Source organism: Strongylocentrotus purpuratus, unplaced genomic scaffold (assembly GCF_000002235.5).
Source record: "Strongylocentrotus purpuratus isolate Spur 01 unplaced genomic scaffold, Spur_5.0 spur5_contig_855, whole genome shotgun sequence".
Taxonomy (NCBI): domain Eukaryota; kingdom Metazoa; phylum Echinodermata; class Echinoidea; order Camarodonta; family Strongylocentrotidae; genus Strongylocentrotus; species Strongylocentrotus purpuratus.
The window spans coordinates 185375-203678 of NW_022145563.1; the positions used below are offsets into that span (position 1 = coordinate 185375).

The following is an 18304-nucleotide window of genomic DNA, read 5'->3' on the forward strand; positions in this document are numbered from 1 at the left end:
CAGGGACATGTAAAAAACACTTAACAATACATAATTTTGCCCATTGTTTGCTCGCCCAAGGTCTGGAACTTTTTACTCCCAAAGCTGAAAAAGAAAAGCAAATGTTGTTTAGGTCTGCAAAACTATTGATGCGGTGAATTGTTTGTTACAAGAAAGAGAGTCAATCAAAATTGTATTTCCCTCCTTATTCGCTCCCTGATGGTTAGCTTAACTGAACCGTGGACAGCATAGCGTGCAACTAGCCAACTTATATAACAAAAGAACAATCGTATTTTTAGTTTGGTGTCATTTGTCTTCACGCCCCACTAAGTTAGTTGTATAGTTTATCAGCATGTGGCGAGGAGAGGGGTTAGCTTTTTTTTGATTTGGTAACCTTTAACCATGGTCCTGCTTTAAACCCACATGCAAAGCTAAAGTAGCTGTTATACAATGTAAATATGCTGATCGCATTATTCCATTATTGCAAATTGAAAACAGGTTATTCAGACATTTCATGCGCATCCTGGTAACATTGCAAAAGACTGTTTGGAGGGCCGGGACAAACCCGTGTTGATTGTAATATGTACATGGAGCAAATAAGTGCAAACACTCAAATTTTAGGTAGACCAGGGATTCAGGGAGTCAATCATTAACACCATACAGGTTAATACCCCCAGCCATATACCTGAGAGCAACACAGGACCAACAACAGACCCCTGGAGCAAACAATGATGTTACCCCCACATGGCCCCCAAAATGGGTTGGTTTGGGGTGTGACCGTGGACCTGGGTGTGATTGAGGTACCAGTAGTGGGGTCCCCAGTAGTAAGGGGTGTACAATTTAGGGCTTACAGGGCCTTGTAGAGAAAACTCTAATTATGTCAGTGTTTAAGTGAGAATTAAACAATTTTCTTAACCCATTGCCTGCAGAAACAGGGTACATGTAGTACTGTTAAGATGTAGACAACAAAAGGTTGGATTTTATGATGTGTATTTGACAAATTTGCTAAATTGTAATGGAATGCTGAAATAAGCTGTGCTTGATGTATGTGTTTTATGGATTTATTTGAAACAAGGAACATTCTGCTGTAGTATGACCTTGACTTCCATATCAATTTCAAACTTTGAAACAAAAACAACTAAAAATTGTTTTATTCAACAAAGGCCTTTGTCTTGGAGCTTTAACTGTTATATCATTCACAGCATGCCTAAAAATCTGTTTTAGTTCACATAATTTTGTCTTGTTTTGGAAGATATGACTGTGCATGCTAAGATTATGTTTATTTTTTATTGAAAGTACTTTGTTATTCAACTCACTAAAGTGTAATACCGGTAATGATACAAGTTATTACCATTGTATGATGTATAATGTGTGTGTGTGTATGTATATATGATTTGTAAATACAGAGCTTTATTGAGTATATTCAACTATTGATTTATTTGCCTTTAGTACATACACTTACTAGGGGTGAATAATAATAATATTTTGTCTCATGCAGAGTAAAATGCTATGAGAAAGAAATGTAGAAGTGAAATCTGTGATTTTTCTTACGACTTTCTATCAATTTGAAAGAGAAGTTGGCCTACTGCCAAACAAACAAGGGTAGGTCTATGAGATAATACAACGTGCTGTTGCATCTCAAAGTATCTTTAAAATAAACCAAGTGAAATATAAATAAGTTGAAATTTGTGCATTTATTGCTCTCAGATATTTGTAACTATGCTGCTGCTGGTGGTGGTGGTGGTGCAACGATGGTGATGGTAGTGGTGGTGTTTTTGATGATGATGGTGGTGGTAGTGGTGAAGATGATGATATAATCATGATTATGGTGATAGTGGTGATGGTGATGATGGTGGTGGTAATGATGATGGTGATGGTTATGATCAATATTTATAATGATGATGATTGTGATGGGGTGGTAATGATGATGATCGTAATGATGATGATCGTAGTTATGATGATGATGATCAGATGATAACAATTGGGATGTTGAATATGATGATGAGGAGGGTGGTGGTGGTGATAATGATGATGCTACTAAAATGACAGGATTTAATTTCATGATTCAATTTTATTCTTGAATTTTAGGCACCCTAAAGTTAAAACATCAAGAAAATGGAGAATAGAATTACACACAAAAATTGACATGATACATTTTTACGTGTTACTAGCCTACTTATTCTATGACCTTGTGTTGTACTTTCACTTCTGTTAACATAAACAACAAAGGCCTCCATTTCAAGGCCAAACAAAATTCTTTCCTTTGAATATTCTGTGAAGGATGCCTGTACGAGGGAATGGTAAGGTCACTTCACCACACCCACCCACACGCACACACCCACCCTCACACATACTACGCCATTTTTAAGACGTTTACCACTACATCGATCTCACTGTTGATTGTACCATTGTAACAATGGTACAACAGAACAGTTCTGAATTCTGCTCTGCATCTATTGATTGTATTGATTTTATTTTGACGTTGTGCCAAGTTTGATGGGGGTGGGAGCTTGGAGAGAATTTTCTGAACGTGAATAGGAAGACAAAAATTGAAATAAACGTTTCATAAAGAATAGTCATATAGTATGCAATTATGCCGAAGCGCGGTAAATCAAAGAAAGAGAGAGAGATAGAGAGAGAGAGAGAGAGAGAGAGAAAGAGAGAGAGAGAGGCAGTGAGAGAGAAGGGAGGGGTGAGATGGTGAGAGATGTAGGCTTTATAACATGAATGTAGGGCCCTCAAGGAGAACGGTGTTCATACTGATGAGGTTATCCAGGGTAAACAGGACTAGCATCATTGCTATTATTACTATCATTGACATTATTAGTAGTACCATTGATATAATATTAGTAGAAGTAGCGTTATTGTTATTTTATCATTAATCATAAATTATCCATCTGGTAGTAAAGAGGGAGGTGAATCAGACGTAGAGTTATTTTGCCGAAAGATTGACATTTAAAAAGAGAGAGAGGATGGGAAGAGAAAGAGGGGTCGAAAGAAAGAGAGGAGGAGTGCAAATTATGAAAGAGAGATAGAGATATAGAGGGGGAAAAGAAGATGAAAAGAAAATCACTGTGCGTATAGGACTTCAAATTGTCAGAATCGGTAATGTCAATGTAATGTTTTTGTAAACAACTTTTCCTTTTGTTCCAACACACAAAAAGATTTAAAATTCATTTTTTTTTCCACAGATATATGACTCAGCAGGATCTATTCTCTTTAGAGGACCTATAATAATATATTTTGATAAGTGTCCCAAAGAACATGGCACTTGAGAGAAAAACATAAATTAATAATATTTGTGTACACGACAAAAACGGGAGAGTTATCCGCGACTACGTCACAATCCACTGATCAAACTGCCAATTTGAAATTTAGTGATCTCATATTTCAAACACACATAGCTTTCATATTTTGGCCCGATTTATTTCATACTGTTGTATTCTGCTTGTCTTATTTGTCTGATTAAAAATAAAATATGTATGGGTGGTAGTGATTCAGATATTTCTTTTGCCCCCCCCCCCCTCCCCCCAAAAAACGTATTTGCTCATTAAGCCATTGCCCCTGGAAGATGAGCCCCCTGGAATGGTTGCCCCCCTCCAATTCCCCAACTGCTCCCGGCGCGCCTGTATTATTACGTTTTGGAAATATAAATAAAAGAATGGGGTATGGTCCACGTGAGGATCGAACTCACGACCTTCGCGTTATTAGCACGACGCTCTGCCGATTAAGCTAGCGGACCCATGCTCGACAACTAAAATGCATCTTTACAATTCAACTCATTTTTGTAAGTTTGTAAGAAAATAATGGGCAGGGAGTTTTCAAGTATTAGGTAAATACCTTTGGGAAATATAAATAAAAGAATGGGGTATGGTCCACGTGAGGATCGAACTCACGACCTTCGCGTTATTAGCACGACGCTCTGCCGATTGAGCTAGCGGACCCATGCTCGACAACTAAAAAGCATCATTACAATTTAACTCATTTTTGTAAGTTTGTGAGAAAATAATGGGTCCAGACTTTTCAAGTATTATATCTTTTGGAAATAGCAATAAAAGGGTAGGGTATGGTCCACGTGAGGATCGAACTCACGACCTTCGCGTTATTAGCACGACGCTCTGCCGATTGAGCTAGCGGACCCATGCTTGACAACTAAAAAGCATCATTACAATTGAACTCATTTTTGAAAGTTTGTGAGAAAATAATAGGCCCAGACTTTTCAAGTATTATATCTTTTGGAAATATAAATAAAAGAATGGGGTATGGTCCACGTGAGGATCGAACTCACGACTTTCGCGTTATTAGCACGACGCTCTGCCGATTGAGCTAGCGGACCCATGCTCGACAACTAAAAAGCATCATTACAATTCAACTCATTTTTGTAAGTTTGTAAAAAATAATGGGCCCAGACTTTTCAAGTATTATATCTTTTGGAAATAGCAATAAAAGGATAGGGTATGGTCCACGTGAGGATCGAACTCACGACCTTCGCGTTATTAGCACGACGCTCTGCCGATTGAGCTAGCGGACCCATGCTAGCCTTGATAACTAAAAAGCATCATTACAATTGAACTCATTTTTGAAAGTTTGTGAGAAAATAATAGGCCCAGACTTTTCAAGTATTATATCTTTTGGAAATATAAATAAAAGAATGGGGTATGGTCCACGTGAGAATCGAACTCACGACCTTCGCGTTATTAGCACGACGCTCTGCCGATTGAGCTAGCGGACCCATGCTCGACAACTAAAAAGCATCATTACAATTAAACTCATTTTTGTAAGTTTGTAAAAAATAATGGGCCCAGACTTTTCAAGTATTATATCTTTTGGAAATAGCAATAAAAGGATAGGGTATGGTCCACGTGAGGATCGAACTCACGACCTTCGCGTTATTAGCACGACGCTCTGCCGATTGAGCTAGCGGACCCATGCTCGACAACTAAAAAGCATCATTACAATTAAACTTATTTTTGTAAGTTTGTAAAAAATAATGGGCCCAGACTTTTCAAGTATTATATCTTTTGGAAATAGCAATAAAAGGATAGGGTATGGTCCACGTGAGGATCGAACTCACGACCTTCGCGTTATTAGCACGACGCTCTGCCGATTGAGCTAGCGGACCCATGCTCGAAAACTAAAAAGCATCATTACAATTAAACTTATTTTTGTAAGTTTGTAAAAAATAATGGGCCCAGACTTTTCAAGTATTATATCTTTTGGAAATAGCAAAAAAGGGTAGGGTATGGTCCACGTGAGGATCGAACTCACGACCTTCGCGTTATTAGCACGACGCTCTGCCGATTGAGCTAGCGGACCCATGCTCGACAACTAAAAAGCATCATTACAATTAAACTTATTTTTGTAAGTTTGTAAAAAATAATAGGCCCAGACTTTTCCAGTATTATATCGTTTGGAAATAGCAATAAAAGGATAGGGTATGGTCCACGTGAGGATCAAACTCACGACCTTCGCGTTATTAGCACGACACTCTGCCGATTGAGCTAGCGGACCCATGCTTGAAAAAGCATCATTACAATTAAACTCATTTTTGAAAGTTTGTGAGAAAAAAATGGGCCCAGACTTTTCAAGTATTATACCTTTTAGAAATATATAAATAAAATCGTACCTTTTTATGTCTTTGTTGGAAAATCACAAATTCCCTAATGTACAGTCAGATGAAAAAATATGTTTATTTAGAAGCTTTCGTGTCAGGGCCTGTAAAACGTCGGGACTCTGGGGCTCCAGCGCCCCCGAACTTTTTTGAAAAAGGATGTTAAAGAGCAAAAGATAAATAGAGAGAAAAAAAATGAGCGACCTGCCAAAAACAAAAATGAGGTATCAAAATATGCTCATCTCGTAATTAAATGCCTAAAACCCCTGAGCGTACAGGGGCTACGCCCTCTAGACCACACCAAGGGGCCTAAAGAAGGACATTGGATGCTCATCTGACAGTAATTAAATATGTAAGAGTGGTGGTGATTCAGATATGTTTTTTTGCCCTCCCCCCCCCCCTCCCCCTAAAAAACGTATTTGCTCATAAAGTCATTGCCCCTGGATGGTGAGCCCCCTGGAATGGTTACCCCACCCCACCCCCCCCCCCCCCCCGAAAAAAAAAAAAAAAAAAAAAAAATCTCCAACTGCTTCAGGCGCGCCTGTATTATTACCTTTTGGAAATATAAATAAAAGGATAGGGTATGGTCCACGTGAGGATCGAACTCACGACCTTCGCGTTATTAGCACGACGCTCTGCCGATTGAGCTAGCGGACCCATGCTCGACAACTAAAAAGCATCATTACAATTCAACTCATTTTTGTAAGTTTGTGAGAAAATAATAGTTCCAGACTTTTCAAGTATTATATCTTTTGGAAATATAAATAAAAGAATGGGGTATGGTCCACGTGAGGATCGAACTCACGACCTTCGCGTTATTAGCACGACGCTCTGCCGATTGAGCTAGCGGACCCATGCTCGACAACTAAAAAGCATCATTACAATTAAACTTATTTTTGTAAGTTTGTAAAAAATAATGGGCCCAGACTTTTCAAGTATTATATCTTTTGGAAATAGCAATAAAAGGATAGGGTATGGTCCACGTGAGGATCGAACTCACGACCTTCGCGTTATTAGCACGACGCTCTGCCGATTGAGCTAGCGGACCCATGCTTGATAACTAAAAAGCATCATTACAATTGAACTCATTTTTGAAAGTTTGTGAGAAAATAATGGGCCCAGACTTTTCAAGTATTATATCTTTTGGAAATATAAATAAAAAAATGGAGTATGGTCCACGTGAGGATCGAACTCACGACCTTCGCGTTATTAGCACGACGCTCTGCCGATTGAGCTAGCGGACCCATGCTCGAAAACTAAAAAGCATCATTACAATTAAACTTATTTTTGTAAGTTTGTAAAAAATAATGGGCCCAGACTTTTCAAGTATTATATCTTTTGGAAATAGCAAAAAAGGGTAGGGTATGGTCCACGTGAGGATCGAACTCACGACCTTCGCGTTATTAGCACGACGCTCTGCCGATTGAGCTAGCGGACCCATGCTCGACAACTAAAAAGCATCATTACAATTAAACTTATTTTTGTAAGTTTGTAAAAAATAATAGGCCCAGACTTTTCCAGTATTATATCTTTTGGAAATAGCAATAAAAGGATAGGGTATGGTCCACGTGAGGATCGAACTCACGACCTTCGCGTTATTAGCACGACGCTCTGCCGATTGAGCTAGCGGACCCATGCTTGATAACTAAAAAGCATCATTACAATTAAACTCATTTTTGAAAGTTTGTGAGAAAATAATGGGCCCAGACTTTTCAAGTATTATACCTTTTAGAAATATATAAATAAAATCGTACCTTTTTATGTCTTTGTTGGAAAATCACAAATTCCCTAATGTACAGTCAGATGAAAAGATATGTTTATTTAGAAGCTTTCGTGTCAGGGCCTGTAAAACGTCGAGACTCTGGGGCTCCAGCGCCCCGGAACTCTTTTGAAAAAGGATGTTAAAGAGCAAAAGATAAATAGAGAGAAAAAAAATGAGCGACCTGCCAAAAACAAAAATGGGGTATCAAAATATGCCCATCTCGTAATTAAATGCCTAAAACCCCTGAGCGTACAGGGGCTACGCCCTCTAGACCACACCAAGGGGCCTAAAGAAGGACATTGGATGCTCATCTGACAGTAATTAAATATGTAAGAGTGGTGGTGATTCAGATATGTTTTTTTGCCCTCCCCCCTCCCCCTAAAAAACGTATTTGCTCATAAAGTCATTGCCCCTGGATGGTGAGCCCCCTGGAATGGTTACCCCACCCCCACCCCCCCCCCCCCACCCAAAAAAAAAAAAAAAAAAAAAAAAAATCTCCAACTGCTTCAGGCGCGCCTGTATTATTACCTTTTGGAAATATAAATAAAAGGATAGGGTATGGTCCACGTGAGGATCGAACTCACGACCTTCGCGTTATTAGCACGACGCTCTGCCGATTGAGCTAGCGGACCCATGCTCGACAACTAAAAAGCATCATTACAATGGAACTCATTTTTGTAAGTTTGTGAGAAACTAATGGGTCCAGACTTTTCAAGTATTAGGTAAATACCTTTGGGAAATATAAATAAAAGAATGGGGTATGGTCCACGTGAGGATCGAACTCACGACCTTCGCGTTATTAGCACGACGCTCTGCCGATTGAGCTAGCGGACCCATGCTTGATAACTAAAAAGCATCATTACAATTCAACTCATTTTTGTAAGTTTGTGAGAAAATAATGGACCCAGACTTTTCAAGTATTATATCTTTTGGAAATATAAATAAAAGAATGGGATATGGTCCACGTGAGGATCGAACTCACGACCTTCGCGTTATTAGCACGACGGTCTGCCGATTAAGCTTGCGGACCCATGCTCGACAACTAAAAAGCATCATTACAATTCAACTCATTTTTGTAAGTTTGTAAGAAAATGATGGGCAGGGAGTTTTCAAGTATTAGGTAAATACCTTTGGGAAATATAAATAAAAGAATGGGGTATGGTCCACGTGAGGATCGAACTCACGACCTTCGCGTTATTAGCACGACGCTCTGCCGATTGAGCTAGCGGACCCATGCTTGATAACTAAAAATCATCATTACAATTGAACTCATTTTTGAAAGTTTGTGAGAAAATAATGGGCCCAGACTTTTCAAGTATTATATCTTTTGGAAATATAAATAAAAAAATGGAGTATGGTCCACGTGAGGATCGAACTCACGACCTTCGCGTTATTAGCACGACGCTCTGCCGATTGAGCTAGCGGACCCATGCTTGATAACTAAAAAGCATCCTTACAATTAAACTCATTTTTGAAAGTTTGTGAGAAAATAATGGGCCCAGACTTTTCAAGTATTATATCTTTTGGAAATAGCAAAAAAGGGTAGGGTATGGTCCACGTGAGGATCGAACTCACGACCTTCGCGTTATTAGCACGACGCTCTGCCGATTGAGCTAGCGGACCCATGCTCGACAACTAAAAAGCATCATTACAATTAAACTTATTTTTGTAAGTTTGTAAAAAATAATAGGCCCAGACTTTTCCAGTATTATATCTTTTGGAAATAGCAATAAAAGGATAGGGTATGGTCCACGTGAGGATCGAACTCACGACCTTCGCGTTATTAGCACGACGCTCTGCCGATTGAGCTAGCGGACCCATGCTTGATAACTAAAAAGCATCATTACAATTAAACTCATTTTTGAAAGTTTGTGAGAAAATAATGGGCCCAGACTTTTCAAGTATTATACCTTTTAGAAATATATAAATAAAATCGTACCTTTTTATGTCTTTGTTGGAAAATCACAAATTCCCTAATGTACAGTCAGATGAAAAGATATGTTTATTTAGAAGCTTTCGTGTCAGGGCCTGTAAAACGTCGAGACTCTGGGGCTCCAGCGCCCCGGAACTCTTTTGAAAAAGGATGTTAAAGAGCAAAAGATAAATAGAGAGAAAAAAAATGAGCGACCTGCCAAAAACAAAAATGGGGTATCAAAATATGCCCATCTCGTAATTAAATGCCTAAAACCCCTGAGCGTACAGGGGCTACGCCCTCTAGACCACACCAAGGGGCCTAAAGAAGGACATTGGATGCTCATCTGACAGTAATTAAATATGTAAGAGTGGTGGTGATTCAGATATGTTTTTTTGCCCTCCCCCCTCCCCCTAAAAAACGTATTTGCTCATAAAGTCATTGCCCCTGGATGGTGAGCCCCCTGGAATGGTTACCCCACCCCCACCCCCCCCCCCCCCCCACCCCAAAAAAAAAAAAAAAAAAAAAAAAAAATCTCCAACTGCTTCAGGCGCGCCTGTATTATTACCTTTTGGAAATATAAATAAAAGGATAGGGTATGGTCCACGTGAGGATCGAACTCACGACCTTCGCGTTATTAGCACGACGCTCTGCCGATTGAGCTAGCGGACCCATGCTCGACAACTAAAAAGCATCATTACAATGGAACTCATTTTTGTAAGTTTGTGAGAAACTAATGGGTCCAGACTTTTCAAGTATTAGGTAAATACCTTTGGGAAATATAAATAAAAGAATGGGGTATGGTCCACGTGAGGATCGAACTCACGACCTTCGCGTTATTAGCACGACGCTCTGCCGATTGAGCTAGCGGACCCATGCTTGATAACTAAAAAGCATCATTACAATTCAACTCATTTTTGTAAGTTTGTGAGAAAATAATGGACCCAGACTTTTCAAGTATTATATCTTTTGGAAATATAAATAAAAGAATGGGATATGGTCCACGTGAGGATCGAACTCACGACCTTCGCGTTATTAGCACGACGGTCTGCCGATTAAGCTTGCGGACCCATGCTCGACAACTAAAAAGCATCATTACAATTCAACTCATTTTTGTAAGTTTGTAAGAAAATGATGGGCAGGGAGTTTTCAAGTATTAGGTAAATACCTTTGGGAAATATAAATAAAAGAATGGGGTATGGTCCACGTGAGGATCGAACTCACGACCTTCGCGTTATTAGCACGACGCTCTGCCGATTGAGCTAGCGGACCCATGCTCGACAACTAAAAAGCATCATTACAATTCAACTCATTTTTGTAAGTTTGTGAGAAAATAATGGGTCCAGACTTTTCAAGTATTATATCTTTTGGAAATATAAATAAAAGAATGGGGTATGGTCCACGTGAGGATCGAACTCACGACCTTCGCGTTATTAGCACGACGCTCTGCCGATTGAGCTAGCGGACCCATGCTTGATAACTAAAAAGCATCCTTACAATTAAACTCATTTTTGAAAGTTTGTGAGAAAATAATGGGCCCAGACTTTTCAAGTATTATATCTTTTGGAAATATAAATAAAAGAATGGGGTATGGTCCACGTGAGGATCGAACTCACGACCTTCGCGTTATTAGCACGACGCTCTGCCGATTGAGCTAGCAGACTCATGCTCGACAACTAAAAAAGCCTCGTTGCAATATTATAATTATTTTTGAGATTTTGTAAGAAAATTATGGGCCCAGGCTTGTCAAGTACTATGTTACATGTATAACGTTGGGCTGGAATGGGACTACCATGCTTTTTACAAAGAAAACATGAATAAATAAATAAATAAATTGGCACGACGCTCTGCCGATTGAGCTAGGGGACCCATGCTCGATAACTAAACAGTATAATTGCAATTTCATCCATTTTTGTAAGTTAGTAAGAAAATAATGGGCCCAGACTTTTCAAGTATTCTACCTTTTGGAAATATAAATAAAAGAATAGGGTATGGTCCACGTGAGGATCGAACTCACGACCTTCGCGTTATTAGCACGACGCTCTGCCGATTGAGCTAGCAGACCCATGCTCGACAACTAAAAAAGCCTCGTTGCAATATTATAATTATTTTTGAGATTTTGTAAGAAAATTATGGGCCCAGGCTTGTTAAGTACTATGTTACACGTATAACGTCGGGCTGGAATGGGACTACCCTGCTTTTTACAAAGAAAACATGAATAAATAAATAAATAAATTAGCACGACTCTCTGCCGATTGAGCTAGGGGACCCATGCTCGATAACTAAACAGTATAATTGCAATTTCATCCATTTTTGTAAGTTAGTAAGAAAATAATGGGCCCAGACTTTTCAAGTATTCTACCTTTTGGAAATATAAATAAAAGGATAGGATATGGTCCACGTGAGGATCGAACTCACGACCTTCGCGTTATTAGCACGACGCTCTGCCGATTGAGCTAGCGGACCCATGCTCGATAACTAAACAGCATCATTGCAATTTCATTCATTTTTGTGAGTTTGTAAGAAAATAATGGGCCTAGACTTTTCAAGTATTATAACTTTTCTGCAATAATTCGTTGTTTAATAATAATAGTTTTATGATTAAATTATTGTCAAAAATCATTCCATATATTGGGGAAAAATATTATTCCACCTTTATCACCAACAGTCTGGGAGTATGTATAACTAAATATTAGGAACAAACAACGAATTATTGCAGAAAAGTTATAATACTTGAAAAGTCTGGGCCCATTATTTTCTTACAAACTCACAAAAATGAATGAAATTGCAATGATGCTGTTTAGTATGTATTACATCTAAATAATTGTACACATTCTCAGTTTTTATTGACTAATAATTTGCGAGTGTTTGTTTTTCCTGACTGCTAAAGCTTGTGTGTGCTACTATGCTACTGACAGTAATGAGGATTAATGCCACACGAAAGGGCACTAATATAGCTGATCGACACGGTTTTTATTCTGGGGCCTCGAAATAACGAGGCCATTCCTTAGCAATTGAATAATGACTATACGCAGCGGGGGCTAGGGTACGTCGTCGCCCTTATACATACAAAAAAAAAAAAAAAATGCAATAAATTATCAATAATTCATCGCATCCCCCCCCCCCCCGGTCCCAAACAGGAACATTCCTCTGTAGAGGATTTTTTTTATGTTAAGGGTCGTAGTCCACAGCTTCTTATTTTATTTAAAAATTGATTAGTGGTCCCATCCATTCATTTTGTTTAAAGATTTAGCCACACTTACCTTAATAGTTGGAAGTTTGTTCAAAATACTTTATTATACAGTGTGCTGATTATTATTATTTTTTTTTCAGTTACTGTTTATCAACCCGTCCATTATTTTTTTCCACATAGATTTGTATTACTTTTCTCCTTCTATTTTCTCACCAAAAAAAATCCATCTATACCTCTATCTATCGATCTATCTATTTCCCCGTCACTGTCTATGGTTACGGGCTTGCAGGCCTTTCCTTCACTTTCCCATTTCTGTTTAATCTCAGTCCAGGTAATAACTTACCCCTCCTCTTAGAAACGTCACGACCCATCATTTCCTTCCACGATTAAATCTAAAATTCAAACCATTACATCATTAGTCGTATTAAAAATAAAGGCATGTTGGTGTTTAATGAAAAAATGATATGTTGCGTCACATGACTTGCATAAGGTATTCATGTGTGAAATCTGCTTTTAAAATATTGAAAGACAATTATTACTGACAGATGAATGAAGTAATGGTTTGTACTCAGCTTTCACTTTAATTATTATTTATAACAAAATAAATATATAAAAAGATGAGGATCTGGTCCATGTGGGGATCGAACCCACGACCTTCGCGTTATTAGCACGACGCTCTGCCTGTTGAGCTAACGGACCTATTCCTGGCGATGCGGTGTGCATTTTTGTTCTTTATAGTTTAGCGTCTCTCGGATTCACGCTAGTCTGCAGTCAAAGACTCTAATTTGACACTATCATGAATATCATCAACTTAAAAAAAAACAATGGATTTGAGTGGTCAGGGTAGGAATAATAATAGTCCACAAAAGTATGGGTGTCTTCTGCAATAGCTAAAAATAGTATTCTGCAATAAGAAAATAGTAGGCCTATCTACAGTAGGCCTACTCTTTAAGTTTGCCCATATAATATGATATTAGTTATTACAATATGAAATATGGCTGATTAAATAGATTATAGAACATCAAGAAATATTCATTTATGTTTTTTCTTAGAGCTATACTTGTTTAGGACCCTGGAATTCGTACAGCAGGGCGCCGGAGGGGGGGGGGGGTCTACCGCCCAAATGTGTTATGTGATGAAAAAACAGTTTGATAATGAATTCACATTTTCTTTAAACATTTTTGTTTCGTTTCCCTTTGGAATCGTTCACTTATTGATCTATAGTTAGAATGGTGGCTACCTTTTTTTCTTGATCAGAAATGAATCTGTCAGGAGCGGCAAAAAGCCCCCTAACTCCTCCTTGAAATTCGCTACTTGAGATTTATCAAACATTCTACATTAGCGTGTCCAGGGTAGGAGGTTTAGGGTCAGAAGCCCCCCTTAAATGTAGCCCCCCACCAAAATAAGGGGGGGGGGACAAGAAAAAAAGGGAATGAGAGAAATTTGAATTCTCCTAGGAGACCAACGAATTAAAAAGAAAATTAATAAGCGGAGGGCATACTGTGTTAAATATCATGCTTAGTTGTACGCAGAGGCGGTGTCCCCTTTTCATTCAACAAATGCCCCTTTTACATTTTCATAAGTGCCCCTTTTCATATCTGGTCAGTGCCCCTTTTCAACTCTGATAATTCCCCCTTTTAATAATGATATATGCCCCTTTTCCTTTCTAATAAGGGACCTATCCCCTTTTCACCTCTTATACATGCCCCTATCAAAATCTGATGGGTGCCCCTTTTCCGTCAACAAATGCCTATTTCCCATTTTCGTAAACGCCTCTTTCTCATCACTGGTCAGTGCCTCTTTTCAGGTGAAAAAATGCCTCATTTTCACCTCTTATAATTATCCTTTGTACTTTGACACGTGCTCCTTTTCTTTTCTAAAAGTGTCTCATCCTTTTTGATAATTGTCCCCTTTTCATGTAATCATTAAACGTGCCCCTTATTTAAGGCGACTAAGAGCAATTTCCCCCAAAGTTCGCTCGCTGCGCTCGCTCGCATTTAAAGATGATATAATTATGTTACTTATCAAAGGTCTTTTCAGTCTTCCATTATGAGAATGTGCTTATAACCCCATCACGATTGACTGTTTTCCTCTTTATAAGATGTAATTTTTCGCACTGCGACCTCACAGATGTTTAAAAAATTTCTCGCTCGCTTTGCTCGCTCGTAAATGCATATTCAGACATCACACCCAACTGTAAAGTATGATGCTTAAGCGATATCTTGTATGATGTATGAAGAGAAACAAATATTGAAATCATCCCTGATAATGTAATCACAATGTAGGGGTGTATACCAATGTCTAAAAAATTGTATATTTTCGCTTTGAGATTTCCCACTGTTGGTGCCCTTTTTTTTCCAGAAAGTGCCCTTTTTTGTTGGTGCCCCCCCCCACTTTGGAAGTCGCTCGGCCGCCCCTGGTTGTACGTTACCTGCCACTACCACACAAACTAAGCATACCTTGTTTATTAATAAGATTGGAATGTATACGCAGAATTAGAGTGACGGATTTTAATCCCGTTTATATTTTTTCAGGCAAAAACATTATGAGCCAAGCCATCTCAGCTTTTAATTTTCTTACTTTACTCGGTAAACAGTTTATTTTACGTTGTAAATATCAAGTGATTACGCCTGCTTTGAAACAATTTAACTATTAAATTTTGTCTCATAAATCAACAGAAGAAGACATTGCAAAAAAGAAAAACAAATTTGAGAAGCATATGGCAAAGTGGCAAAACATTAGCAAGTATTTCTGTCGTGCGTAATGATAAACTTTTAACGTACAAAACGTTTCAAGGGATATATTACTCTTACATTTCTTTTTTTGTGTATACAAAATTTTATTTTCATGTTGTGGTGTATTTGATGATATATTTTATTATGTAGGCCTAATAGAAATGGTCAGATTATATCGTGCGTTATACCCCGGAAGTGCCTCCGAGCCGACTACGGACCGATGGGGGGGGGGGGGGGGATAAATGTTCTTTACTTCTTAACCTCTCTCTTTCCATTTAGTGTCGGTCTGATGCTCGTATCGTCTGTGCGGCCGGGGTATGCAGAAGTAGCATGCTATGTTTTTTTATGTTACACTTTAATATAAAACAATATGATTATTTATTAATTTTTCTGCCAAAAATATAGCGCATGTTTTGTCAATCATTGTGTTTTCTGACCAATAAAACTTATCAAAATAAAAAAAAAAAGATAATACACATATAATAATAAAAAACAATACAAAATATTTCAGAGATTTTTCATTTTTATTTGTAGCAGTCAGCCCTTTATCGGAGGGGGCGTCTAAAAAAAGCAGCACTTTTAACGGAAATAGCATCAAATGATTTCAGTTGTGAATAATATTTCAAGGAAATCTTGCACCAACATGCGGCGTTTTAAAGATGTCATAATGAAGAAAAAAGAAATTTTGATACCACTTTTAATGGAATTGGGATTGATTAACAATGACATTTTTAAGTAACTGAAAAGATGACTTCATGTGATTTAAAAAGAATTCATGACAAGGACAATATCTTGTGCAATTAAGGAGAGGCTCATATCTGTTTCCGGCAGGATTTCCACAAAAACGACAATCAAGTTTGGCCCATATTACATGTATATGTATTGTATTGAGGATGCGTTTGCCTGTGTTGAAATCGGGTTCTAAAGATACATTTTAAGTAAAACCTCTAATCACCATGTTTTTAGTGTCAAATTGAATGATCCGGGCAAATGATCTAAAATTGTTTAATGCAGTTTGATTAGATAATGAGTTGAAAATGTGCTTTTGGTTGATAATTTCCCCCTAATTTTGGCCTAGATATCTATTATATAGTAGTCAACCCTCCTTGTTTGGTTACTAACGGGACATTGAGGAGTGAAACCGAAGAAAAAGAAGTGAAAAGTCCCCCCCCCCCCCCCCCCTCCACGTATCGTGCAATGAGTGAGCTTTGATCGGTCCATTCATTTCATTACCGTTTGCGCATGTTATGCGCAGCAGCCTAAGGCGTAGATTTAGTCTGCATACGCAGGCCCTGATTCAGGCACAATGGAAATAACAATACTATTATGTTTCTATGGCAACACACCCTTGTCCTTTATTTTACGTAAAAGTGTTTGCACTTTTAGACTAGGTCGATGGCATGCTGTATGCCCAGAGATTGTCAGAAATTTATGTAAAATGTTTTTGAAATCAATCATGGTAGTGTCAAATTAGAGTCTTTGAAATGCAGACTAGCGTAGATCCGAGAGACAGTCAACTATAAGTACCGTAAAAACTCGCCCGTTGCCAGGAATAGGTCCGTTAGCTCAACAGGCAGAGCGTCGTGCTAATAACGCGAAGGTCGTGGGTTCGATCCCCACATGGACCAGATCCATAACTTTTTATGTATATTTTTTTTAATAATTTGAGCGAAAACTCAATATGAATTATGACTTTATTTAAACAAAAATTTTATCCCAATTTAAAGCTTTAACTTTTTCTTCATTTCTACCTAGATATATCCCCCAGACATTTTACTGGCTCAGCCGAAAAATGTATCCCAATTCCATTCCATTTTTTTTTAGATCCTGCACTAAATATATTATTTCCGGCTTTTTACAGTTGATAGAAATACCAAAAAATTTCTAAAACAATTAAGTTCCCTCACAACAATATCTGCTTACCGTAATGAATCAACAATCATCCGCATACTGTATGCTTTTTTAACTTCTTTTTTTGCCGTCCATATTCCCTCGACTTGGAATCTGTATACCACATATATTTTGTTTTGTTTTATCCTTGCAGCTTATACTTTCACCCTAATTATTTAATGACAAAGCAGAGAGAGAGGACACCGTTGCCTCTCCGGGCACCTATAGAAAATGATATGGAAATCCAAACAGCATAAACAAATTACAACTTTTCCACTTGTATTTTTATTAAATGTTCGAATCCATGAAATGAAAGTTTTTTTAAATCCACATTTATAGGATTTTATCATAATACACAATATTATTCTTTTAATTTGTCGCAGTCACCCCAAATTCGGAGGGGACGACATTTTTTTAAATAAAAACGTTATTTTCTATAGGCCTATATTTAATCGGAGAGGCTCTTTACGTAACTTTTCAAGAATTCGTCCATGTATAAGGACAATATCTTGTGCAAAGGAGAGGCTCACTAATTAAGTACCTCTTTCCATTAAAAAAAAGTTCATTCTTTCCACAAAAAACGACCTTTCGGATCGACAGTAGTCAAGATATCTATTATAAAGTAGTCAATCTTCCTCGTTGGGTTCCTAACGGGACATTGAGGAGTATACCGAAGAAGAAGAAGAAGAAATAAAAAGTATTTGGAGCTCCCCCCCCCCCCCATGTCTATTATTATCTCTTACGAATTGTGGGCTACTCATAGAGATATATATATATATATCTCTATGGGGCTACTTTGTATCGTATACAGTGCGTGACCTTTGATCGGTCCATCAATTTCAATACCGTCTGCGCATGTTATGCGCAGCAGCAGATGGCGTAGTCTAGTTTGCATATATTATTATGCAGACCCCGATTCAGGCACAATGGAAATTACAATACAATATGTTTCTATAGCAACCAAACCTTGTCCTTTGTTTTATGTAATGGTGTTTGCACTTTGAGACCAGGCTGATGGCATGCTGCATAGGCCAGAGACCGCGGATGGTTTCTATTCAATGTTTTTTAAATCAATCATGGTAGTGTCAAATTAAAGTCTTTGAAATGCAGACTAGCGTAGATCCGAGAGACAGTCAACTATAAGTACCGTAAAAGCTCGCCCGTTGCCAGGAATAGGTCCGTTAGCTCAACAGGCAGAGCGTCGTGCTAATAACGCGAAGGT

General features: G+C 38.2%; 1 non-coding gene across 1 annotated transcript; it reads right to left on the reverse strand.

Annotated features, from left to right (window-relative positions):
* Positions 1–4638: 4638 nt before the first annotated feature.
* On the reverse strand, positions 4639–4711 carry TRNAI-AAU. Its single transcript has one exon. It is a non-coding gene; the product is annotated as a tRNA-Ile (tRNA).
* Between the last annotated feature and the right edge of the window lie 13593 nt (positions 4712–18304).